This window comes from Poecilia mexicana, unplaced genomic scaffold, assembly GCF_051168715.1.
Source record: "Poecilia mexicana isolate PSO_F unplaced genomic scaffold, ASM5116871v1 scaffold_12, whole genome shotgun sequence".
Lineage (NCBI taxonomy): Eukaryota > Metazoa > Chordata > Actinopteri > Cyprinodontiformes > Poeciliidae > Poecilia > Poecilia mexicana.
Window position 1 is genome coordinate 4,687,316 of NW_028263381.1, and position 24,678 is coordinate 4,711,993.

At 40.2% G+C, this 24,678-nt stretch overlaps 1 protein-coding gene across 2 annotated transcripts in view; it reads right to left on the bottom strand.

Moving 5' to 3' along the window:
* Positions 1–21,947, bottom strand: part of lhfpl2a (LHFPL tetraspan subfamily member 2a) — a 48,606-nt gene extending 26,659 nt beyond the window's left edge. The window contains exons 1-3 of one of the 2 annotated variants that reach the window (XM_088010790.1): positions 20,316–21,947; positions 1,379–1,466; positions 1,027–1,144 (exon numbers count right to left, since the gene is read on the bottom strand). The gene's annotated coding sequence lies outside the window, so the exon portion shown is untranslated. The remainder of the gene's footprint in view (positions 1–1,026; positions 1,145–1,378; positions 1,467–20,315) is intronic. The other variant, XM_014984353.2, reaches the window with a different exon arrangement.
* Between the last annotated feature and the right edge of the window lie 2,731 nt (positions 21,948–24,678).

The window sequence follows — 24,678 nt, forward strand, 5'->3', positions numbered from 1 at the left end:
GCAGAGCATTAGAATCAGCTAAAAAAACACCCCCAACATGATGCTACCGTCACCATGCTCAGCAATAGTAGGGTGTTGTTGATTTTCTAAGCTAATGCGTTACTTTTCTTATCATAATTCTTGCCACTGTGACCAAATGCAGTGGCTCTCCAGCCTGTTCGTGGTTCAGTATTTGCAGATTTTCCTGTGGAACACAAACCCTGGTCATTAGCAAACCTTTTCACAGAGGATATTAAAAGTATTCCACTGAAAACACACCTTTGGAAACAGAAATGGCCAGGTGCAAGGCCACTTGCTAAGACGCTATGATAAAATGCCTACAATACAAAGATAATGTCTTCACTGACAGTCTGAGCTTGGACTGACTGTAAGTGACAGACTTTGTAGGCAGACGGATGTTGGCCAACATGTGCTAGAACCATTGAGGCCACGGGAACAGATGGTATTTCCACTTGGAGGAAGAGTCAGGAACCCCAATATTATCATCACAAGAATAGCAGGAAGCTGTGTTTGCCTTCGTATCGTCTTTCTCCAAAGGAAAAGCTTTACTCTGGACTCACAGGCCAGTCGGAAACCCACTTACCAGCAGAAATATGGACACCTTAAACGTTTCTCTTTGTTGCACTAGTATAATCTTACATTGAATGGTTTAGAGAAAATGTACTTTAATTTGAGTAAAGTCATTCAAGTCATTCAAATCTCAGGTAAAACTTTAAGTGGAACAAAGGACATTTATGCCCACTGTCAACTATGGTGGATGATGTGTGATGCTGCGGGCCTGTTTCTCTTCCAAGAGACCATCATGAACTATAAAATGCAAAGACATTTCCAACAGAAATAAAATCTTAGCTATGTTTCCATTACGAGTGTGCACAAAACTTTGTCAATATTCCGCCAATGTTGAACACAATTTCACAGTTGTGATGTCTCCATGAAATGAGAAATGCAATAAAAACATTACATGTGAATAAGTTTGTTCACGTGACAAGTCATTAAAAAAAACATGCCACGATATCATCATCCTACCACTTCCTGTTGTCTTCTTCATCTCTTCCAGCAGTAGTGTCTCCGTTACAGTTTTCCAAAAACCTTTCATTGAAAAACGTTTTTTGGGGGGGGCGGTTTTCCCAAAATTGGCGTGTTTCTGTTAAGCAAATTTAATTTTAGTAATTCCAATTTGCGCAACTATACGGTCAGTGGAAACGCAGCTTGTGAGTTTTTCAAAAAGTTGACTCCTTCCCTAAAACTTAAGGTTTCTAAAACCTTCAGTCTGAAATTGTGCTTTGGCAACAAAAGATTTATTTTTTTTCAGATATTTTACAAATTCTTACCAAAGACATATATAGTGCAAAATGACATTAGAGGGTGAAACACCAACCTCTTGTGTGGAATCTGATAGTGAAAGCAGGCAAGCCTCTTCGGTTAAAGCCAGATGATGTAAGTCTCGTCTCTTGATGCTGCCCAACCTGAAGAGAGAAAAGAGCTCTGAGTCCAAACGACAAAACCATACCATCTCCAGAGGCCAAGAGTTTAGTCATCGCTGGCTCTCCAGCAGTAACAAGCATCCTTTTCTCATTGCTCATTGGTATTTTCCATCTAAACATGTCACAGGGAAGAAGCTGCACCTGGAGAAACTTAAACTGTTTCACATGTCCATAAAAACACGAGCAGACGCTGACGTCTGCGACGCTCGTTAGGACAAAGTTGCATAATGTAGAGCGCGACATAAAAGTTTGCGTTGGATCTGCGAGGAAGCGAGGTGTGAAGTCACTGGCTGATGGCCAACTTTAGATCCATGGAGCAAAAACGTTAAATCTGCTAGATTAACTCATGTAGTTTTAGCTTGATTGTGAACACTTGCATTTTTTGTGTCCTAAAACCAGACTAGTTGAAACTGTATTGAGACTATGAACGACGTCCAGCAGAAATAGGCTTGTGGTCACATTTAATTTACAAAATACAGAGACGGCCCCTTCGGAACAGTTTAAATCAGTTTCCATCAATATCGTTAAACTATTAAAACAAAGTGATTGAATGTAGTTTGAAAGGTCTGCCCTCCAGGGATAATGAACCAATAGAAGGTTGTAGCTTCATTATGTCTTTCCCTTATGAGTAAGTTTCAGCTTTCTGCTTCACAAAATTGCTGTTTGGATTCAGTTATCCCAGGTTATATCGTTTCCAGCCGCAGCAGGGATCTGTTTAGTCAGTACTACTTCGCAACACGTGATATCAAACGTTAGCAGCTTATTGATCATTCAGCACCTTATGACATGAGCTGGATGAGGCCAGAATAAAACATGATGTTGAAGTTATATGGATTTGGTGTCCAAAGACATAATTCCAGATAAATCTAAAGCTGCTGTGAATCAAAGGCATTTTACCAAATTGATCCCAAGGAGCCTGCAGTGCTGCTCTGACCCAGTTAGACTAGCATCTTAATATTAGCTCACCATGCTTTAAGTCAGCGCTGCGAATTTGAGTTTTTTTTATTTTCTGAATACTTTTCATTCTATTGATATGTTGAAGCAGATTCTAATAGTTGCAAAAAAAAATAAAGCAAAATCCTGAAAGTTGTGTTAGCCTCTCACACAAAAGGCTAGGCTAGCAAACTGTTGTGGAAAATTCAACAGCTTAAAACTATAAGCTGGGTAACAAAAGCAAACAAAAAGCAAAAGTAAACAGCATATTGGAGTTTCTGTATGTGTTGTTTATCAGGACCCAGCAGGTCTACTCATACTGCCAGTAAATATTAACTAGGCTCAGTGGCGCAAAAAGTGGGTATGCAGCGCATGCAACGCATAGGGGCGCAGCACCAGAGGGGGCGCCAAAACCCCGTCTGGAGGGTGCAGATTATGTTTTCCCATACACTTCAGCACGCCTTATGCTCCTTCACCTCACGCACATAATGAGGTAAATCTAGCGTGAGTTTCACTCTTAACGTATACTCGCCTCGGGGGGGGCGGGGTGGGGAGTGCGTATGTTTTCTACGCTGATGTTCCTTCCTTGGGGTGGGGGGGGGGCACCAATTTATGTCTTCGCATCCACCAGTTGCGCCACTGACTAGGCTAACATCTTTGTGTTGTGTCACCACACTTTAAGCTAGCTAATTGAAATGTGCTTTTTATTTTTTTATATTTTGCTATAAAGAATTTTGTTTGACTGGAATATTCAAAAAGATGTAAAAGTCGGAAAATTAGAGCAAAAATCAGAACATTATCACAAAACAGTGCATGTTGGATGGAGGGAAATTGGTTTGTGCTAGCTTAAATATACAGTGTATTTTTACACAAGTTCTGTAGAAAGGAATGCTATTTGTGTTATCGTGACTTTGAAACAAGTGAAATTTATGAAAAATCAGTACAGCTTACAAATCCACTGTAACATATCCATTGTTCTGCAACATGTTGGATGCCAAGTTAGCAGCTTGTTGTGGAAGATTTAGCAGCCTTAGGCATGAACTGACAGAGAAACTAAACCAAAACCAAGAGCAAGCATTAGGGTATTAGGATTCTCATAAATGGTAAGCCTGTTGTGTGTCAGCTGGATGTTTATAGCTTATCATAGTCTTGCCAAACAAAATATAATTTCTAAGATTTTAAAAAAGCCAAACAAAGTTCAAGGAACCCAAAGAGCACCAAGTAGTAACAAAGTGTATGTCTTAATCGTCCTGACAGCTAGTGAATGTTACAAAAAACAAAAGTGGATCAGAAGTTTGGGGTTTACAAAAAGCCACAAACATCTTTCTGTTGTCACCAGAAGATTCCAGTTCCTCTCCCTGCTACACAAATATCAAGCTGCGGTCAATTGACTAATGGCTGATTGCTTTCCTCCCATTCTGCGAGACTTTCTGAAGTCTTCTGAAGCATATTGTCCATCAAGAACAAGCACTTAGCCTAGTTAACCCTCAGGTGAAAGAAATCAACAAATGACATTACTGAAAAATGTGTCAAGGGTAATATCTCAGTATCAACACTTGGTTGAAAAAAAAGTTCAATCAGTCATTGACTCCTAAAGCAAAAAACCCCCAAAAAAACACAACTACATTGTTTAAGCTCAACAGTGTGAAATGTATTTGTCTATCCAGCCATTTAGGATATCTCATTAATCTCTCCTTGGCTTCTGGTTACATCATCTGCAAAAAGCTATGCATGTGAACGCACCATAACTCAGCTGCAGCGAGACACGGGGAAACAACTTATTCCCAAGAGGCATGCACACATTTCAGCAGAGCCAAAGCAACAGCTGCTAAATGGTCAGGACAACACGGCGGAGAGGAAGTGTTTTTTTCAATTATTCATGAACCCGCTAACACGCTGAAGAGGTTAAAGAACAGACTTTGACTGCTACTATGTAAATCAAAATATTTTCAATTGTATATACACAAAAAAAGTGGTACCTAATAACTTAGCTAACTCAAAAACGTAGTTTAATTTCTTTCTGAAATTTGGACCCAATGTTACTTTTACTAGATATTCCACAAATATCACAAAACAACCAATTTTAAGTTTAACAGATTGGAGAAAACTGGAAAAAGGTCTAACTACAAGTCCATTAGCAAGTAATTTATTTGTGATGTCATCGCAGAGGTGATATTAGTAAGTAAAAACAATATTTTTTTATCCAGTTCAAGCCTCGTGTCATTTGTTCCAAACCTAGTTTAAACTCCAATAATGGAAACAAAGACACTTTTACCCTTTGCATGCCACTTGGTTTGCTGATATACTGCACTACCTTGTTTGTTTTTAGTATTATTAATCCACAGGCATGGCATATCTGCACTGTGTGTTCAGATATGTGTTGAATTATAAAGTATATCCCTTAAGTCTTAGTCAAATGCTTTTAAACAGAAGAAATAATAAGAAAAGGATATTTTTCCAGTCGCCAACTGCATGCCTCGTTTTTAATCGAGCCTGTCGCTGCGATTAACAAACATAATACAACCAAAATCTATCCAACCAGCAATACGAAAAAAGGCCCAAACAGTGGAAAAACAAACACCATTTTACCACAAAACCTTGAATAATACATTATTTGCACAATAGCTTCCGTCAGAGAACTGCGACATTAATTAGGCCAATAAACCGATGCCAGCAGGGGCTCTTAATCGCCAGTCACGCAACCATAAAACCAACACTGATAGCACGTTGGCTGTGATTTGGTTCATTAGTTGGCCATTTTCTGTAATTAAGAAAGCAGGCAGAAAGAAAAGCACGTTGTACCGATCGGATCCAACAAAAGGACACGGCTGCAAAGTCTGAATGAAAAATAAGATAATTGCAGACTATTTTCTCCCTCTCGCCATGTGCTGTGAGCATACTTTTGACCTCAAGGGAACCTTGGCCGCGTAAATCTTTCTTGGTTATATTCCAAATTGCCACAGCTGAGAGGATTTTCTCCCCGAGTGTTACAATCCGACTACTATTTTTGCTCTCTCAAGTGATGCCAGAAAATGCCCCATCGTGCATAAAACCCAGCAATGCCTCTCAGTAGGAGCTGTTGGATACCAGGCGGCGGAGTTCAGCTGCCGAGCCGCTTCCACAGCTGGAGATCGACTCTTATGTGGGGACTGGAGGTATGTTCTCCACAGCCAGGCTCACCACAAAAGGGTCTTTCTTATAGTGGTTAAGGGCTTTGGGAAACGGGGAATTGACTGGAAGGGGTTGCCTTCTTTCAGTGAAGTAGTTTTAGGGAGCCCATTTAATAACATAGTTATTCCGTTTGCACGATTTGAAAGATTAGCAATCGCCATTGGGTTCACCATATGCTAAAAGCTGTAGGATAATGATATGCTGCTTGATTGCTCTACTAAAATAGCTCATTTGGTATTTTAGGTACTACTTTGAATAAATGTTCAAGGCAAAGTAAATGATTCGGACTACTTAATAGTTGGAGTCTGTGCCATTTCATTGTACGTTTCTTCAACATCTCCAATCATCCGTGGTTTGATTTATACTTGGAAGTAGACTTTTTTGAGTTCCAGGTTATGGTGCAGTACGAGTAAACTATCAACACTGCATCTATGTTTGAACCTCTTATTTTGAAATGGGAAAGGAAGTAAATACTAAGTTGCTTTGTTGTGTTGACAGGCTCAGTTGATGAAGACTCTCGGAGTCTTCAAAAGATGGCGTGTTTCAATCTTTACCTCTGGAAGTATTTTTGGTCCTTGGTAGAAAAACTAGACATGTACAATGATTTCTTAGAACTCTATCAATAACACAACCAGCTAAAGGATAAAGTTTGCATATTTTTCAGTTCTGTCACTGCTTACCCAAAGCTCACAGGTTTTTAAAGAGTCTGAAATCCGCTCGATGAACTCTTAATAATGATCAAAAATACCAAAACTGATCAAATCTGGACTGACAATTAATGTACATTTCCACAGTATCTCTTATCACCTTTAGGCTAAAAGTGTTGGAACTAAAAATCAAAGGAAACCACTTCTAAAGTTGGAGTTTCTTCAAGTTTAATAATCAATATGTCTCCTGCGTATGCGAAGCAACATCAAGGCTACAGGAATAAGCCATTATTCTGATTTCCACTGGTGCGTGGCAGCCTCGTTTCTGTCATGCTGCAAAAAGGGCAGCTGTGGCTACAATGTAGCAAGTTACAACCATCGGCATCTGAATGTAAGCAGGAACGGTTGAATGATATGCAAAGATCTTTGGGGTCCTCTGGACTGGATGAAGCCCTGTACGACTGTCTTTGAAGAATTACCTTCGACGTTTAGCATTTAGCTACCAGGCTGAGTGTTGAATCTCTGTTTCACTAGCAGTGTTTCCATTGACCATATAATTCTGCAAACTGGAATTACGAAAATAAATTTGCTTAAAGGAAACGAGGCAATTTCGATAAAAAGTTTCTTTACGCCAGAAAAACTGTAATGGAAACACTTTTTTCGCATCAACTACCGGATGTTACTACTAGCGGAAAAGATGAAGAAGACAACAGGAAGTGGTAGGAAGATGATGCAGATGAACTTTAACTGCACTAAAAGTAAATTTTATTTATTTAATGGAATTATGGCAATTGCGAAATTATGTTTTTTCTTTTTCCGACAACAGCAAGATATCGAAAAAGGTTTTGCGCACATTTGCAATGGAAATGCAGCCAGCGAAAAATAAACCAAACACCAAATCCCAAACATTAAACTATTCAAATGTTTCCGTAAACAAACAAGAAGCAGCCAAATGTAGACACTGTCTAATTGAAGTCATGGGTTACCGCTGCGTCTGGCAAGGTTGAAAAGAAAACACGACAAGCTGTTCTTTATTTGTTGATCCCATCCTCCGTTGGCTCGTTTGGTCTGTGGGTTTGTAATAAGAGGCATGTGAGCCTGAGCACGGAGCATTCTCATTAAAAAACCCGGCTCAGATGCTTCATCCCTCAGGTCAGAGTGCACCGCACACGCAGGTGTCAGGAAGCGGCCACATCGCTTCTCCCAGCACCGACGACTTTAAGGGCGAGCAATTAAGACAAATTACCAAATGTGCATGATTGGTTAATGAGTGCCGACAATCAGGTGCTCACTGAGGTTTGTGTGTGAACCAGGTTTCTGATAGTTTGGGGTTTTTCATTACAGTTTAGTTTTATTTTGTCTAATTCAGTTAGTTTTCAGAGTTTGTTTGCTAATCTTCTTTAGTCATCATTAGGTAAATATTGTTCAGTTTTTATTTAGTTTTTATTAGATATAGTCGTAGTTTTAGTTTTTTTCATACTTTAAGTTAGTCTTTAGGTGCAGAATTCAAAAAGGTCAAAGTATTATTGGGTAATGAATACTCAACAGAAGAGACCATTTTCAAAAAATTTATTAAATTATTTAATGTCAAAAAGGCTAATAAATAAATTCACAAACACAAAAACAAAGGATATTACATCTATAATTTCACTATGTTTTGGTTTTATGAGCACATAAAGTGCTTCCATTTATTAGTTTTCCCCATTAATTGCCGTTTTTATTTCTGTTAGTTAATGAAAATGTTTTCTCAATTTCAGTTTTTATTGTTTCATTGGTTTCAGTTCAATATTTTAACACTGAACAGTTAAATCTGGACTTTAATTATTCGCCAAAGGAAGACATCTGCACAATAGATGTTTGTTTGATCTGTGTTACATAAGAGCTCCTATCATAAGACTGGGACTGATTAGGAACCACAGCGTTCTGCGCAGAGCTCTACCAACCTGACCGGCTCTGGCCTGAATATTCTCAGCCTCATCACATTTTCATAAAGTTTATGCTGTATCAGCACCAGAAAATGGGTTTGAACTGACAAAGACACAACCAATAGGTTTGAACACCATTCAGTTCAAAACAGCAGACCTCATCTGGTTGTTGTGTTAAAAAAAGAAAAGGAAAAAAAAAGGCCTGGAATGTCCAAGCAGTAAAGGTAAAACATAAAAAGGATATATAAAAATCAGTTGCTGTCGAGGGTAATAAGTATTGCCTGGTTCTGCTCAGCTGAGCAGCTGGGTTGCATTATTTTAGGAGCCAACTCTAAGAAAGAGGGGCTTTGAAATCTCTGCCAGTAGCGCTTCAAAGAGAAAAAGGAAAAACTGTTGAGTTTCTGCTGCCACAGGCGGCTTCCGCTTCGGAGTCCAGGGGGCAAAGCTCTGCCCGGTGACGGCGACAGCGAGGCAGAAACAATGCTGGTTTGTGTTCACACCAGGTCTTCACCTGTTTGCAGAGCCCTGACACCCAACTGTGAAGGCTGAACACAGACGGCTGAGTGGGAGGACGGTATCAGGTCTACCAGCTAAGACCTTCATCAGTCTGAGAATAGTGACAAATTGATTTCAGTTTGCAAACTTTATAGCTAATTTAAACACGTACTCCTGAGCTAAAGATGTCCGACTTCTTTCGTAGAATTATCCAGTTTGCTCAGCCAAGTATTTTAGATTCTCAGCTAGAGGTGGTCAAACACAGCCCAGACTCTTGAAATGTTTAAAAACCATATGAAGCAGCCATTTAGTTTAACACCAACAGGAAGTAATGAAGCAGATGCTAATGTTAGCATCATTAGCATATACCGGTGTCTCTTTTCAACTGAGCAGATGAAGGTTCCTCCTACATTTACCATCAGACATTGTTGAAATTTCGACCTGCAGTCTTTATGTATTGCTTCTGTCAGCACAAGTTTCAACTCAACAGCTATTTCCTTCTTTCCTTCAAAACAAACTTCTCACATAGAGATGCAGCAAATAATCAGTATTGAAGCACACGCCTTTATGTCCAAGATCTTCAAGTTTACTTAAGAGCAAGGTGCAGGCCAGCAGAAGCCAAATTATGAGTCGAACTTCTCTTTGATGAGAAAAAAATCCTTTGAATATTGAGATGATACTGAAATATTCCAAACAGATTTGTAAAAAGAGAAAACAAATACAACGTTAAAGGAACTGAGATTTTTCCAAGATCCAGATAAAACAAACAAAATCTCTGTCTACATTTAAAATAAATATTAAAATCATTATTAAGAAAGTGAAGCTGAGGTTTTAATCCACTTGTGTATGTTTGTGTATTTGAAATTTGTAATAGTCTTCTAAGCTGAATAGCTAATTTTCTTTTATGTGAATAGCGGGCAGATATAAGTTTCTTTTTCTTTCTGCTCCTTTTAATTCATGGTACATTTTAGTAATTACATAAACTATTCATATTTATTATCGAGTGGATTGAATAAAAAGTAAAATGAAATGAGATGAAAATATGACCATAGACGCTACGTAGCTTCTTAAAATCAATCGCCAAGAGATGAAAACCTCAAATTTTTCTCCAAAAACACAATTAACGTTGTACTGTGTTCTCTCAACTAGCCTCTAATTCCCACCTTCAACGAAGCACATCTAACACCATCACACCAGCTAAAGTGTTAAAACATCTCTGGGCCTGTAAACTAAAAATACGGGGTGTTTTACTCCCCGAGGCGCACAATGATTACACACTTTGCGCTAAATCAACAATTAACCAGACTATCCAATTTCCGTACACGTTTGCAAGTGTGCGTGTGTGTGTGTGTGTGTGCGTGTGTGTGTGTGTGTGTGTGTGTGTATGTGTGTGTGCGCGCGCCAATGACAAGCCTACAAGCATGCAAGTGTGTCGTGCCTGTAAACCACAGGCAGCGATGACATCACCTCACGGTCTGCAGATTAGCCTGTTAGCTCAACGGGAGACACAGCAGACAGCTCAGCCAGGCTGATCTGTGTTTATCACTCGGAGCAGAAGTGATTACCTCCAACATGCTGTACGTGTGTTTAGATGTGGGGAAGTCGCCACTGGGGTCAGTCTCTCTCTCTCTTTTTCTCTCCCTCTCTACAGCACAAGACAGGTGTAATGAGCGCCCTCTTAATGTGAACCGGAGGGGAAATTCTCCAGATTGGACGCCAGCCAGAGCTATCCCAGACATGATGACGGACATAGCAGGCACCAGGGTTCATAAGCGCATGAAATTATCCCTCACCCACGCATGGTTGTGTATGTGTGTGTGTGAGGTCAGGCTCGTGTTCACCAGATTGTGTTATGTCTGAAAGACAAAGCCTCTTCATCTTTTCCTCCTCCTCCTCCTCTCCTTCCGTCAATCTGACTGCCCAGCTAGCTTAAAACCCGTTTTAATGTGGCCAACCACATTAAGTTTAACCACACACAGGTTACGTGTTTACACGACGGGGTTGAGCGCTTCCCAACCCTGGCGTGGCAAGAATGAACGCAATGTTGAGCGCAGTTAAGGTGATGAAAAGAACTGTGCCAATAAACGGTACCAAGTACCAATAGCAGGTCGATGTTAACGTGTGAAAATTTAAGAATCATCTTTTTCAGAAAATTTCATTTAAACGTCACTTATTGCTATAATTCATATAATGTCCGTAGTCTCATTACTTCATTATAGAAATATCATTTTGTGTTGAGATGCTGTTTATAGATGACTCAGGAAGTGCTTTCAGTTTGAAGAACAAGAAACGTTTTGCATTCAATAGGTCACACCAGTTAATGACATAAACTGTATTGTGCAGTAGATGGTGTTCAGTCATTTCTTTTTTCTCTCTGATTCAGATGATTTACAAGGAGAGAAGCAAAAATCTACTACACAAATCCATCCATCCATCCATCCATCTATCCATCCATCCATCCATCCATCCATCCATTATTTTACACCCTTGTCCCTTAGTGGGGTCAGGAGGGGTGCTGGTGCCTCTCCAGCTAACGTTCCGGGCAAGAGGCGGGGTCACTCTGGACAGGTTGCCAGTCTGTCGCATGCTACACAAATATTAATTTGAAACATTTAAGTCGAAATGTGAAACATGTTCTCACCTACGTTATAAATCACAACCTGAACGAAAAAGGGTGAAGCTGTTAAATGAGGGTGAACGTTGAATTTCTGAATGAGTATGAGGAAGTGCTTTTACTTTGAAGAGCCAAAAGTGCATTTGTAATGATGATATCCTAACAGGGATAAGCAAAGTTAACTTTATTTTACTTTGAAATGATCAAAAGTCCATTAACATACAGTTCACTGAAGATTGAGTGCAGGACCAAAGGAAATCCAGAGTTGTCAACTTAATTCACACTTTGAATAAAACCTTCAGTTTAGCCTAGAAACGACAACGGCAAAATAAAATGCTAAAGTTTTTTGCTAAACCCATTTAGTGAGAATTATATTTCCAATGTGTAATGAAAGAGAAATCGACAGATGGACAGATGAATGGGTGAATGAATGGAGGTCAAAGGCAGCCATTAAAAAGAAGCTACCAATCAGAGTGAGTGCCCTGTGGGGCAGGCAGCCATGTTGGCAGGGGAAGTCAGGACCGCAGTGAGGGGCGCGCTCCCCTGGGACAAGAACGCATTTCTCTCATTGTGTTGTGTTTTCACATCGTCTGACTAAGTGGATTTTAAACGTACGTACTCCAGTTTTTTTTATTTTTTTTTATTCAGCAAACAATCTTTTCAGGCTTCAGATGACAAATTCCCCTGAGCTGAGGAAGACCGCCCAAAATGACAAAAGTAAACAAAGAAACGACTTGCTCTCTGAATCCTTCCTGTAACAAACACATGGTCCTCAGCACCTGGGTTAGACTGGGTGGTAGCCCAGGGCCCCGAGTTTGGGGGCGGCAACGCTTTTTTTATTATTTTTTTTATTTTTAAGTTAATTTTCAATTTTTAACATTCATTCTAATGAATCTACTCTGCTATTTGAAAATTCTGAGGTAATAGTACATCTTTTGGGAAATGGCCTTGACTTCTTAATCCAACTTTGCACTAATTCTGACTTGCTGGTGTTTCATCTAACCTTTCACTTCAACAAGGTTCAATGACTGGAACCGGTTGGTGAGGTCGACTGTCCTCGGAAACGTTACCAAAACAGTCACCTTCACCTGCCGTTAGCAACCGTTAGCAAGACTGAAGCCCTCAGTCTGACAGGGAGGATAAAGGAAAACATTAGCAAGGAAGTTATAAAGGATTTAATAAAAGTTTTACTAAGGCGTTTTATGTATTTTTGGTTCAGTTAGATTTATAACATCTTTATAATCTTTCCAAATGGTATTACTGAGGGTAATTGACAATTGGTATGTTCCTTTGGTGATCCTCAGTGTGTGTGCAATATTCTGCCTGTTCTCCAAAACATCCCTGATATTCCTGGCAACAAATTTCCAAAATAAATGTTTTTCAAGATGTTATTTTTAACATTATTATGATTAAAAACAATCTAAAAGAAGCAAACAAAAATCACTAATGGAGATTAGCTTAGTGAGATAGCTTATTAAATGGGTCAATTTAGGCAATTATAGTTACCATCAAAGAAATGAAAATCCTGTTGTTTCAACCTTATGTTGAATGCATAAAAGATGAGTTTTTTTTTTTTTAAATAGTAGGTGATTTGTCATTTTCTCAGAGTGTACTCAGCATATTAAGCAGGATTAGGCTGAACCAGTGCCCTGTTTTATAGCCTGACTCACCTCTATTAAACCCAGAACTGCTGAGCCAATAAATTGCTAGAGAGCATGTTAATAACCTTCGGCTACCAGATGTAAAAATGAATAATGAAAGGTCTGCCTCTCCAAATTATAGGTATTGTTTTCGCCATGCAACCAAGTCACACAACGTATCGGCGGCACCGACTGCGCGGACAGCGCTGCGCCAGGACTGAACTGTAAATACGAGCGAAAGTTAAAGGAATGTCGACCGCGCCGTGTTGGAGCCAAGAGAGGGATTCATTTGAGAAATCCTCACGATAAAGTAGGCAGCTGGACTGCAATGTTGTGATCCAAAAATTCCAACATATTTAGACTTGATTTGAAGAAAACAAAATACCCAGCTGTTGCTCTTTTTTATATGTTTTATACTTTAGAATTCGGACAAGAAAACTATTAGGTTCTGACTTCTTTGTATGACTTTGAACTTCGATCACTTTTTGTGAAATAGGCCAAAATTTCCCAGTCAAAAAGATTCAAAAGGGGCCAAAGAGATATACATATATATATATATATATATATATATATATATATATATATACCCAAACTAAACATCCAATCCTTCAGTTGAACAAATGAACTACTCAGATTTGTTGCTGGAAAAGAATGTGTGAATTATTCTGGATGCGAAACTTTAAAAAGTCTTCTGCAGGTTTGGTATATCAAAAATAATTTTGATAATTTTCTAGGTATCAATTGGAAAATAAAATCTAACACTATTTAATCAATTCAGGTGAATAAATCAGGATTCAGGTCACTCTTTGAAAATACTTGCTGTGTTTAGCCAAATTTATTAAGTGAATCCAAAGCAGGTTTGGGTATAAAAAGCGAATTCTTCGTCTTATAGTCAATATTTCACTTGCTTGTGATAATTAAAGATAGAGAAAGTCTCCGTGTGTGTTTTCATTAAGCGAGTGCAGTTTCGAAATGTCAAATTGCAAAATTATACGGTCAATGGAGACTAGTGCCAAAACATATTTTTCCAAAAAAAAAAAATATTTTTTTTAAATCAGCGTCTTTCCATTAAGCAAATTTATTCTCGAAATGTCAACTATATGGTCATTTCGGCGGAGGGAAAAATCTCCCTGCTGGTCGAGAAAATGCCGAGTTGTTTGTTTAAATCTAAGCAGCTTAGCGTTGAGAATGTTCTCAATGGCCAAAAATCCCCTCGAAACCAGAATTTGTTGTTACTGAATCTTCTTAAAGCAAAACACAACTTATCCCTTCCACCAAAAGGCAGCTCGCCATTGTAGTATTTGTTTGGACGAGCTAGACGTTCATCATCTCCTTGTAGTCGAACCGGGAGCCGGCCGCGAAGCGAGTCATGACTGCGTCTCATCCGTCACACGAACACAAAGCCCGGCTCGGCGCTATCTCGTTCCCACAGCTTGCAGCCTTTTCCATGACCCGAGCCAAAGCGAACATATGATACGGGCCTTATCGCACATCGCAAACACAGGCTGCCTATTGTGGGCCGGTGGAACCCTTCCATCATTAGCATACAGCTGTGACTCCAGTGACTCCAAGTCCGGCTTGATCAATATTCAAACGTGTCTGACGCAGCAAAGACGAAAAAAAAAAAAAACGGTGAAGAGAACCGGAGACGTGAGATCAAACGAACATGCAAACATGTTCAGCTTAACGAGTCTGCAGTCGCTCAGGGACCAGACATAGAGCCGAGAGGGGGAGGGGGGGAGGTGCAGCTGCAAAACCAACCGTCTGTCTGCCGTTCATTCCCCAGAGACTGACCCCCGGCCCGCTACAAATGAACAAAAAAAAAAAAAAGAAAGAAATCCCGCTGCAGATTCTCAGATTTTCTCCTCATTTCACCCCACAGGAGGGTTCAAACGCCCCTTCCTTTCTTCCCTTCTCTCCCCTTCACGAGTAATTCTTTTTTTTTTTTTTTTTTTTTGCACCGCTTTCTCTTCAGGCAAGTTTCGGGAGAGGCTTTGTTATCGCAAAAGACCCCACCATGCTGGATTCCCTGTAAACAGAGCTCTGCTTTGCCGCTGGAGGCATATGTATACCCTCTCTCCCACCGCCACCTCCCAACTCCCCCCCGAGGGGAGACTCATCTCCACGAACCGCAGGGAGTACAGAGGACATGGAAAGTCCAAGGAGAGGGAAAAAAAGGGAAAGAAATGGCTCGGGGTAGTAAAGAATAGCAGAGGGGAGGGTGATTAGCTCCAGGGCTGCCTAATCTAATCAGCGCGCATGACTGGCTCGGAGCGCTGCATTTGAGCGCTGGGACGCATAGAGAGCAATAAAGTTCTGTCAGGTTTCGGAGGGTTGGCGGGGCGGGATTGGCTGCTTCGGTGCGAGGAAAGAAACACGAGGGCATGAGGAGAGGTCACTGCGTGAAAGGATAAGTCAGGTTGATTTCATCGTAGCAAATCCCCCCCGATAATATACCCATTGTGTCGTGTTAATTTTGCACTCAACTCCAATTTAATTGTCAGCGGGTGGCTCAAAGTAACATATATAAGGCCGAGGTCTTGACCTCCGTGGAGTTCCCCGCAGCAACATTGTTCCTACGCTGGCTAATTTATATGGAGCCATCGCACATAAATGCAGGGATCTGTTTGTGTGAAGAAGTTGTGATTTGGGAGTTGGAATTGCAACTTGGGACGTCGGAAGTTGCTAACCTCAAAATCCAATATGGCCGCCACCAGGGCTGGATGACAAAGTTTGCTGGACAATAAATTGCCCCAGAAGTTGTTGGGTTAATATTCTTCTTTTGAGACCATTTTCAACTAATATAATGGTATATCAGTGGAAGAACACAGTCTCAAAGATCAATAAAGTTCAAATTCTAATGAGCATTTAACACTGAAACGGGAAGACATTTTAAAAAATAAATAAAACAATAGAAATGGCAAATAAAATTATTTATAAAGTCAAAATTGTCCTTAAAGATTGAGACCAAAGCACCAGACTGAAGACTTTTGTCATCTAGTTTTTGGCATTCTCTCATTCTGTCAATTTAAACCGGGTGGCAACTCCTTCAATGTTTTTTATGCCTGAGTGTTGTTAGACTGACCGACAAGAGGTCTTTAGTAGCCTCTGTTCACAAACCAGGCAAAATAGAAAAAAAAACTTCTTTCTTTACATCAAAATAAGAGTCTGAAGAATTTATAAAAAGGGTGTCAAGTTTAAGACCCTCTATCTATAATATCTCGTTTTATCTCGAGTGTTTGAGAGAGCAAAATGTCGAACAAACAATTGTTGTTATGCTTGTATTGCTAACAGAAATTAGCCATGGGGCACAACGGTTAGCATATGTAAATTGTATTCCACACGTAGTGTGTGACGTCATTCCCAAATCAGAGATCCGACTGTGGTCAGAGATGGAAAGCCACCAATCACAAACATTTCTATCCCCATGTGAGGCTTCTAGCTAAACTATATCCTTCTTAGCTTTCGCTGCTAGCTTGTTTAACCACCACTGTTTGACGTATTGCTATAATCTTAGAAGATAGTTTCAAACTACCCTATGTCAGATCATTCGGCAAAGTTGCTTTTAAGTTTAGCCGAACAAAAACTGTGACAGCTTAACAGGACGAGAACCAAAACACTAAATAATGTGTCTCAGATGTCTGAGAGGTCAAGCGTCATTTCTATGAAGTGATTCCATTAAAAAAACAACTAAGTCTGACACACAGCAGCTTTTAACTCTGTGGAAAAAACTCTCCATAGACTCTTTAAGAGGAAAAAAAAAATTGACGTAATGTGACCCAACTCTGGATTAGTAAGAGTTCTCTTCCTGGCATTACGTCACTTTTACAAGCAAATAAACAATCCTACGGGTAACATAAAAACTGTGTTTTGAAGGTTCCATGAGAAAAGAAAAGAAAAAAAACCCCTAGCTTCTCTTGCTAATTGTTTTATTGACACAAAAAGCACTTCCAAGGGATGAGCTAATGACCTGGAGAAGTGCTTATAATAAAATCAGAAGCTAACTCTCGTCTCAGTAGTTTGAGGACGTGTGATGCAAATGAATGAGCCTTGTTATCAGGTCCATTTCCATGGAAAGATATCCACCGTGGGGTTTTTGCTTCAAAAAACAAAAAACTACATTCCAGATGTTTAACTCCAGTTGACTGGAGTCGTTTAGGTTAACCTTTCTGCCACAGGAGCAGACATTCAATTAGTGGATTTCACACTTTGGTCATGGCGACACTGTGGTCTCGGTTTTGGTTTCAATCAGCCGCCGGTCGGGTCCCAGGTCTCATTCCCGTCTGTAGACCCATAGGTATTAGGGAGTCAAAGAAGTGCTTGATATTTAGCTGAAATCATTCACTCAAAATAGTCTCCCGTCCCGGAATCGTGCACTGACCAGCCCCCATAAACGTAACCAAGATCCTGGACTTGTGACAAAAGCTTTCCCTTAAAATTCAAAGAGGCACAAAGAAGCAGACGATGCGGTTTGTTTGAACAGAATCGCAGTTAAAAATCTGTTTGTTTCATGGGTTTTATTTTATTTTTTGTAAAGTGTAGTCAAAGCAACGCTGACTGCATCATCTGAACCAAGCAAAGGAGGAGGTTGGTAATCCTTTTTCCTTGCTTTGAAGAAGGAGAAGAAGAAGATAAAATTGACTTTTCCGACGCATCTGCAGTTCCAGGCTGCTGCTGGAGAGAGAGAAATGTGTGTGTTTGTGCTTTTCTTGCAGGTTAGGTGGAGGAGGGCTTTGGGATTTTTAATGGACCAAACACAGACCCTTGAAGAACCACGTGAAAGGAGAAGAAGATAAAATGAACTCTTCCAATTGGATTCACGCAACTAGGCTGCTGATTGAAAGACAGAAATGTGTGTATTTATCCTTTTTTTTTTTTTTTTGCAGGTTAAGTGAAGAAAAGCTTTGGGATTTCTAATGGGCCAAACACAGAGCCTTGAGGTACAACAGGCAATCTCAAATTTCTCCCAGCTACTGACCGTGCTATCTTTAACCGAGATTTTAATCTCGGACTCGACTAGCTGAATTGCTCTCCTTTAAGTAGAGAAATCACAAATAGGTTGTAGCTAATTACTGTTACAAGCGCAAGACCACACTTTTACTGCTGCAGCGCTTTAATTTCACAGCTGCAAACGTGACAACAACAAAACAATTACAGTTTTTTTAAGCACGCTTAAAAAACAAGAAGGGACATTAGGGACAGACTTTCCCCTGAAGCCATAGCAGAGCAGCAACCTTAAACCATTAATATGCCTTCTGACACATGCAGGTGTTTGAGGATAAAGACGATTTTCCTGGAAGGCATCACTTAAAAAAAAAAAAGACAAAAAGATTTGCTTGTTTTATAGCTTAAATAATAGCTGATAAATTAGTAGCTTCCCGTTGCCTTGTTAGGGGTTTCGTCTAATGAGGCAACCTGAGAAAGTACAAAAAGCTGTTTTCAAACGAGGATTTTCATTTACCGAGAGAAGAGAGTCTTTGTGCCGTGTGAAAAAAAGAAATTGCCCTGTAAACTTAATAACTAGTTGCGCTGTACTCTCAGCATCAACAGCCCGTTCAAGGTCATGCCACTGCATCTCAATTAGATTTATGTCCAGACCTCAACTTGGCCACTCCACCTTCCTTTTTTTTTTTTTCCCTTTCACCATTTATATGTGGTGTTTTTTGGATCATTGTCCTACTTCACAACCCAAGTTTTCCTCTGCTTAAGGTCAGAAACTTCACATTTTCCTTTGGAGCGTCCTGGTAGAGAGGAAAATTTGTGGTTCTATCAGCTGTTGCAAGTCGATCGCAACCCCAGACAATCACATTGCCACCGCCATGTCTGATTGTTGATGTGATGTTCGCTTCCTGTCGGATGTAATCCAGTCTTATCCGTCCACAGAGTATTCTCTCAAAAAAAAAAGTCTCGGAGATCGTGATCCTGTTTGGGAAATGTGAGACGAGTCTTTGTGATCTTTAGGGTGAGCGGCAGTTTTCACTTTGCAACTTTTCAGCGGGTGACATTTTTGCCCAGTCTCCTTTTTCTGTTTTGTTGTTGTTAAATCGTGACCGGGAGCAGCTGATTAGCATCTCAAAAGCTCACATGATACCTAAACTACGACCCCGAATTCCAGAGGCTTTGAAAGACAAGGTTCCCAGACAGAGAGCAGGACCAATGAGCAGAGAGAGAGAAGGAGGAAGTTCAAATCGTTTCTCCAATCGAACAAAGGGTCATAACCCCAACTTCAACGTCTCTCTGCCTGGATTTCTGACCGTACAGCCAGACAGAGATCAGCAGTACTAAGAGGACGTATTACTGTGGCATATTGTCTCTACTGCCTGGATATTGAGCTATTAGCATGTTGTAGCAGTCATGAGATCGTCATACAGCAACAACCTTCAGTCAGAAGCTCCCTCAGGTTCATAGCAAGTCTTGCTACCTACATCAACACCATCCACAACAACTCTTTGAAGACACTTGGACCAGATTTGAATTACGACAACATTTAATTTCCCATTGGGATAAATCAGGTGTTCTTGAAATGAATTGACTGACCTTAACTGAGAGAAGAGAGGTCCAGTTTCTCTAATCTAGGGGTCTGGCATTAATCAGGTCTGGGTGTGGCTACTTAAATTAAACTCCAAAGATCTTTTCAGCTTCATAAATGAAATAATCATTCGAACATTGCATCTTGAATATACTCACTCAGCATGTCTTTGTATGATATTAAAATTAGATTGGTATTTGAAATATTTAATGTGACACACAAAAAAAGCAAAAACGGTCTAAACCTGAAGACTTTTTCATAACAATGTTATTTGATTGTCGGAATAAATTCAATTGATTTAAGTTGACTTTGAACTAAATCACATATAGACTTTATATATATATATATATATATATATATATATATATATATATATATATATATATATATATTTATTTATTTATTTATTTATTTAAACATGTTCTTTGCATTTAAAATACACATCTTTTACTTTTGTTCAAAGACTATATCATTTTTTTTGTTTGTTTATATCTATGTGTTTTACTTTATGACAGCACACAAGGGAAAATAATACGAGTCGGCAAATATAAAGATGTCCTATTTATGATTATCGGAATCGTTTCAAATCGTCCTGATTTGTATCGTTCCCGTTAAACCCTAAAGCGTTTCTGATGGATCCGTAAGTTTAGCCTTTGCATTGTTTGGCACCGCATCAGTTCGCTCGGCTTTCCTGCCACGCGTTTCCCTTCAAAATCACGCAGCCAGCAAAGTGGATACACTGAGGCATAAAATACCATATCTACGCCGATTGAAAGCTACAGGGGGTTAAAAAAAGAGGAGAGGTCTATATTGTTGCCACAGACGGAAAGTTAAAGAAGAAGTTTGGAAACATTTCCCTTCAGACGCGCATACTTACGTGGAACAGTGAGGAACGAGACGCCCTCTGATCCCTGCGAAGGCTCAAAGTTCTTCTCCACTTTCTCTGTTTGAATTAAAAGTGTCGGGTTTGACGACCGGGACTTGGTTATGGCGTGACTTTTCTCGTCGTCAGGCTGTCTTCATCCTCCTCCACGTTTTGTCCGCGGCTCGCTGAAGAATGAATGGCTCGGTCCGCCTCCTGTCTGTCCAGCCAGACTCTGCTGACTGACTGACTGACTGGGTGACCCGGTAGAGCCCTCCCCCCCATCCACCAGCCTCTGGATCCGGATCCCTCGTCAATAGAGGATCTATTTAATGTCGCTACAAGGCGCCGACATAAAATGTTTGTGTTCTTTCAGTTTAACAGGATTCAGTTTTGTTACTTCTGAAAATGGAGGAATAATAACAGAACTAAGTGTTGCTAAAAGGCAGATTTGCGTACTAACTGGTCGTTACATTTACTTGAGTAACGTTTAGGGAAAAAGTATTTTTGAAGTGTATTTTTTTTTACAATGTTGTTCATTTTACTTTTACTCTAGTAATTTTATTATGGAGTATCGTTACTCTGAATTGAGCGTCCAAAGTGTGGCCCGGGGGCCATTTGTGGCCCTTGAAATGATTTTGTTTGGCCCCTGACCACAACTCAGGATTGGTCAAAAAAAAAAAAAAAAAAAAAAAAAAAGGTCAACAATATACAGATTTTTTAAAAGTTGTGTTTATTGTTGAGCAGGTAAAACTGATAAGAAAAATAAATAAATAAATAAATAAATACAAGAAATACATCAATCCACTCATTTTTGCACTTTTTCATTTTTTTATTTTTTATTTTTTGTTACATTTTAGCATTAGATATCCCACTGTGGTAAAATATGACCAATGTATGCTGCTGTAGCCATTTTTGTAAAGCATTTGTCATTAAGAAATTAGTTTCTCTTTAATGAAAGATAACATGTATTGGAGAATAGCAGCAGCGCTTGCACCAGAATAGTCAGATAACAGCTGGTTATAGTTTTGAAGGGTTTCATTTAAGCCCACCATGACTGTCTTTAGTGTAAATTTGTAGAGTTAGCAAGCAGAAAACAAACTGTGAGATTCGTATTTGCATTTTGGGTTGATACATGTCAACTCAGATTCACCTTTAAGTGTAATTTGATGACTGAGTCCATAATCAAATTACAGCTTATATCAACTCACTTTGCTGATTTTTTTTGTTTTGTTTTTTTAAACAGTTGTTCAAAAAAGGTGACTCATCACCAGATTTAGTTTGCGTGTGAAACGAGAAGGCCTTCATGCCGCTCTCTAAATCCATCTTTTAACCTCCTTCCTATTGGGAAGCTAGCAGCTGAGGAACAGCGGCGGCGTTCAGTGCAGATTGTTCACATGCTGAAGGTTCCTTCGACTGACGTCCAACATGTCTGCCAAACTTCGCTTTGTTTCCTCGAGTGTTTATGGCTCCGTCGTCTTCCATCCTCTACTTTGGCCTAATTCAATAGAATTATGTGACGGAAAAATTGGAGGTCGGCACCGGCTCGGGTAATAAGAATGGTGCGAAACAAAAACTTTTGTGCTTCCAGCTACCGTTTACACGGCCGTGAAGGAGAGTTGAGTGGACTATTTTGAGAGTGTTGAGACTAGGAGGGGAGCAACTGGTGCCAGGCCTCCCAGTGCCCTCTTATTCCTGCTTGTCGGTCAGTGGGGTTTGAATGCTGTGTAAACACAAGGGAAGTCTCATGACTCAATCAGGGAGTTTCTGCATAAACAAATGTTGGTATTGTCAGGAACAACAGCCTTGATGTTATCAGAAGTTCCTGGGATCATTGTTACTCCGACTGACCTTCGGCTCGAGAGTCAGAGCGGAACAACAGTGGTCTCCAGTGAAAGTACTTCGGCTCACACAGACGACGAATCAGTCATCTGTGTGAGATCTGAGTGGACTTTGAATCTCTGGGCTGCAGTGATTTACCCAGAATGCCCAGGAAAATGCCTTCTTATTTTCCCTATAGCTGCAGTATGTAACTTTAGTTTAAAAAAAAGACAGAAATTGTTATACATATTTGTTGAAACCGTCACCATGTTGTGACAGTACAGTACGGGACAGATAATCTGTGGGGAAAAAATTGAGTTTGTCCACCTTGCTAACTGGAAGCAACCAATCAGAGGCTGGAGGCGGGTCTTAGCACAGTCAATCGTGCCATGTGCGTGCTGCTAAATTAGGATGGACTGGGATGGTGCAACTCATTACATTTTTTTTCATGTCGATAAAGAAAAAGACAAAACCTTAAAATGTTTCCCAAAAGCAAGTCAGTTCTTTCAAAACTAGAGCACTGGTTTAGAAAAACCATGGCCATTTAAAATTTGTGAGTTTGAAAAAAAAAAACAAACCATAATGTGTCATAAAGGCAGGAAGATTTTATACCGACTGTGAAGCATGGAGACGGAGGAGTAATGACTTGGAAAAGCTGCCAAGATGTTTTTGTCAAACAAATAACACGGTCATGTGTTTTTGCTCATCTGGTGTCTGCATATGCCTGGTGATGAACAGACTGGTGTCTCCTCCCATCCTGACAAGAGACACCTTAAAAAACCCGCCTCCTTCGCCTTTCATTGTCTGCCGTTCTGCGGCGGCTCCTGAACATTCCCAGCTCTTTCTCTCTGGTTGCCCCCAATTGTTGTAAAAGAGCCGTCAAGGACTTCCGTCTTTACGAGGTGCGATGAGCAATCGGATCTCCTTTCAAGGACGGAGGTTCAACACATTCCTGACTGGTCGGTCGGCCTGATTTGAAACTGTTTTCACAGGCAGGGGGCGCAGACAGACGCCATCTTGTTTGGAATTCCAGTCCCTCTTCACCGCCGACCGAGGCCTTCGCTGCGGACATACCAGAAGGGGTTTCAAGGATGGCAGCCACTTGTCCGTCCTTCGCATGGCGTTCTTAAAATATAATCGCTGCTACTCTGTAGCAACTTTTACAGATTTCTGCTGTTTTCAGATCTGAAACAGATCAGATAAAAATAACCTGAGACACGGAAAGCAGTTTTCAACGATGGCATTGCTTAAGCAAAAAACTATCCAAACAAACATAATTTTATGTGAAAAAGCAACTGGCTCCTATTTTTTAGATAGTTGACTTCAATTATCCAAATGTTTTGGTTCCAACCTGGCCTGGTAAAAACCAGTCTCTTCTTCCACGGTTTGCTTCGTACAAGGGATCTATTGAGAAACGATTGCTTGTTTTTACAGCATTTTACCCAATTGCTGCAATAACAGTTTCTACTAAAGAAGCTACCAGCAGAGGGCGCTCGAGGATCAGAACTCGTCCAAAAAGAGAGAGAAATAAACAGCTAGCTGAAGCTAGCATAAGAGCACTTTCGGATGTTTCTTAGAAGAATAAGAACATAGCGATCGCTAACGTTTGGGTGTGTCGCAAGTATGCTGGAGGGTCTTAGCGCTCTCAATCACTCTTGTTTTCACCCTCCCCCTGCTCTTTTTGCCAAGCTACAGCTGGCTCACCAAAGTTAGCACAGCGACCACAGCAGCGGATGAATGCTTTTCCTGAGTTGTTTTTCTACCATGCCATTGTGCAGAGTGATTGACAGCGCTAAGACCCTCCTCCTGGCTCTGATCGGTTGTTTTTGACCAGGAGTGGTAAATTTTTGCAGGTTGTAATTATATCACTTGTAGAAGGTGGAGGAGATTGATTTTTTTTTCCACAGACAAACCATCTCCTTCCATAGCATCATGACATGGTGATAGTTTTAATTGACATGGGATTTCTTTTTTTTTTTGTAAAAGTTTCATACTGCAGCTTTAATGGCAGCAAAAATGGATTAATTGATCACATGAAATTTACCTTTAAGTCTGTATAGGTGTCTTACCCAACGACCTCTTGAGCCAGATTGGGGGCGACTTTAGAGTCAGGCATCGCTGACTCAGCCTGAGAGTCACCGGGCCGCATCAAGTGTGAAAAAAAGAGTTGGGCCATGACACCACCATGGTAATAACACGGGCAGGAACGGCGTAACTCGGCGAGGAGGGGCGAGTCTGCAGACGAGCTGAGAAAGTGTCAGGCTTTGGTTGTACATGGACAGAACGTCTAATTAAATGAAATATTTCCCCATCCTGAAATTCAGTTTTGATTGTAGAGTAAACTAACAGGGGAGGCGGGTGGCAAATTTATAACCTCAGCTACGTACTGAGGACTTTCTCAGAAACATAAAATAATCATGTGGTGTTCTCATATTCAGAAACGAGTAAGCCAAGCGAGAGAGTCTGGAGAGTTTTACAGAAAAAGGAAACAAAAACATTTTACTCCTGAAAAGCATTAAAGAGACGTAGAAAAAACTGAAACTAGAACTGTTTAAAG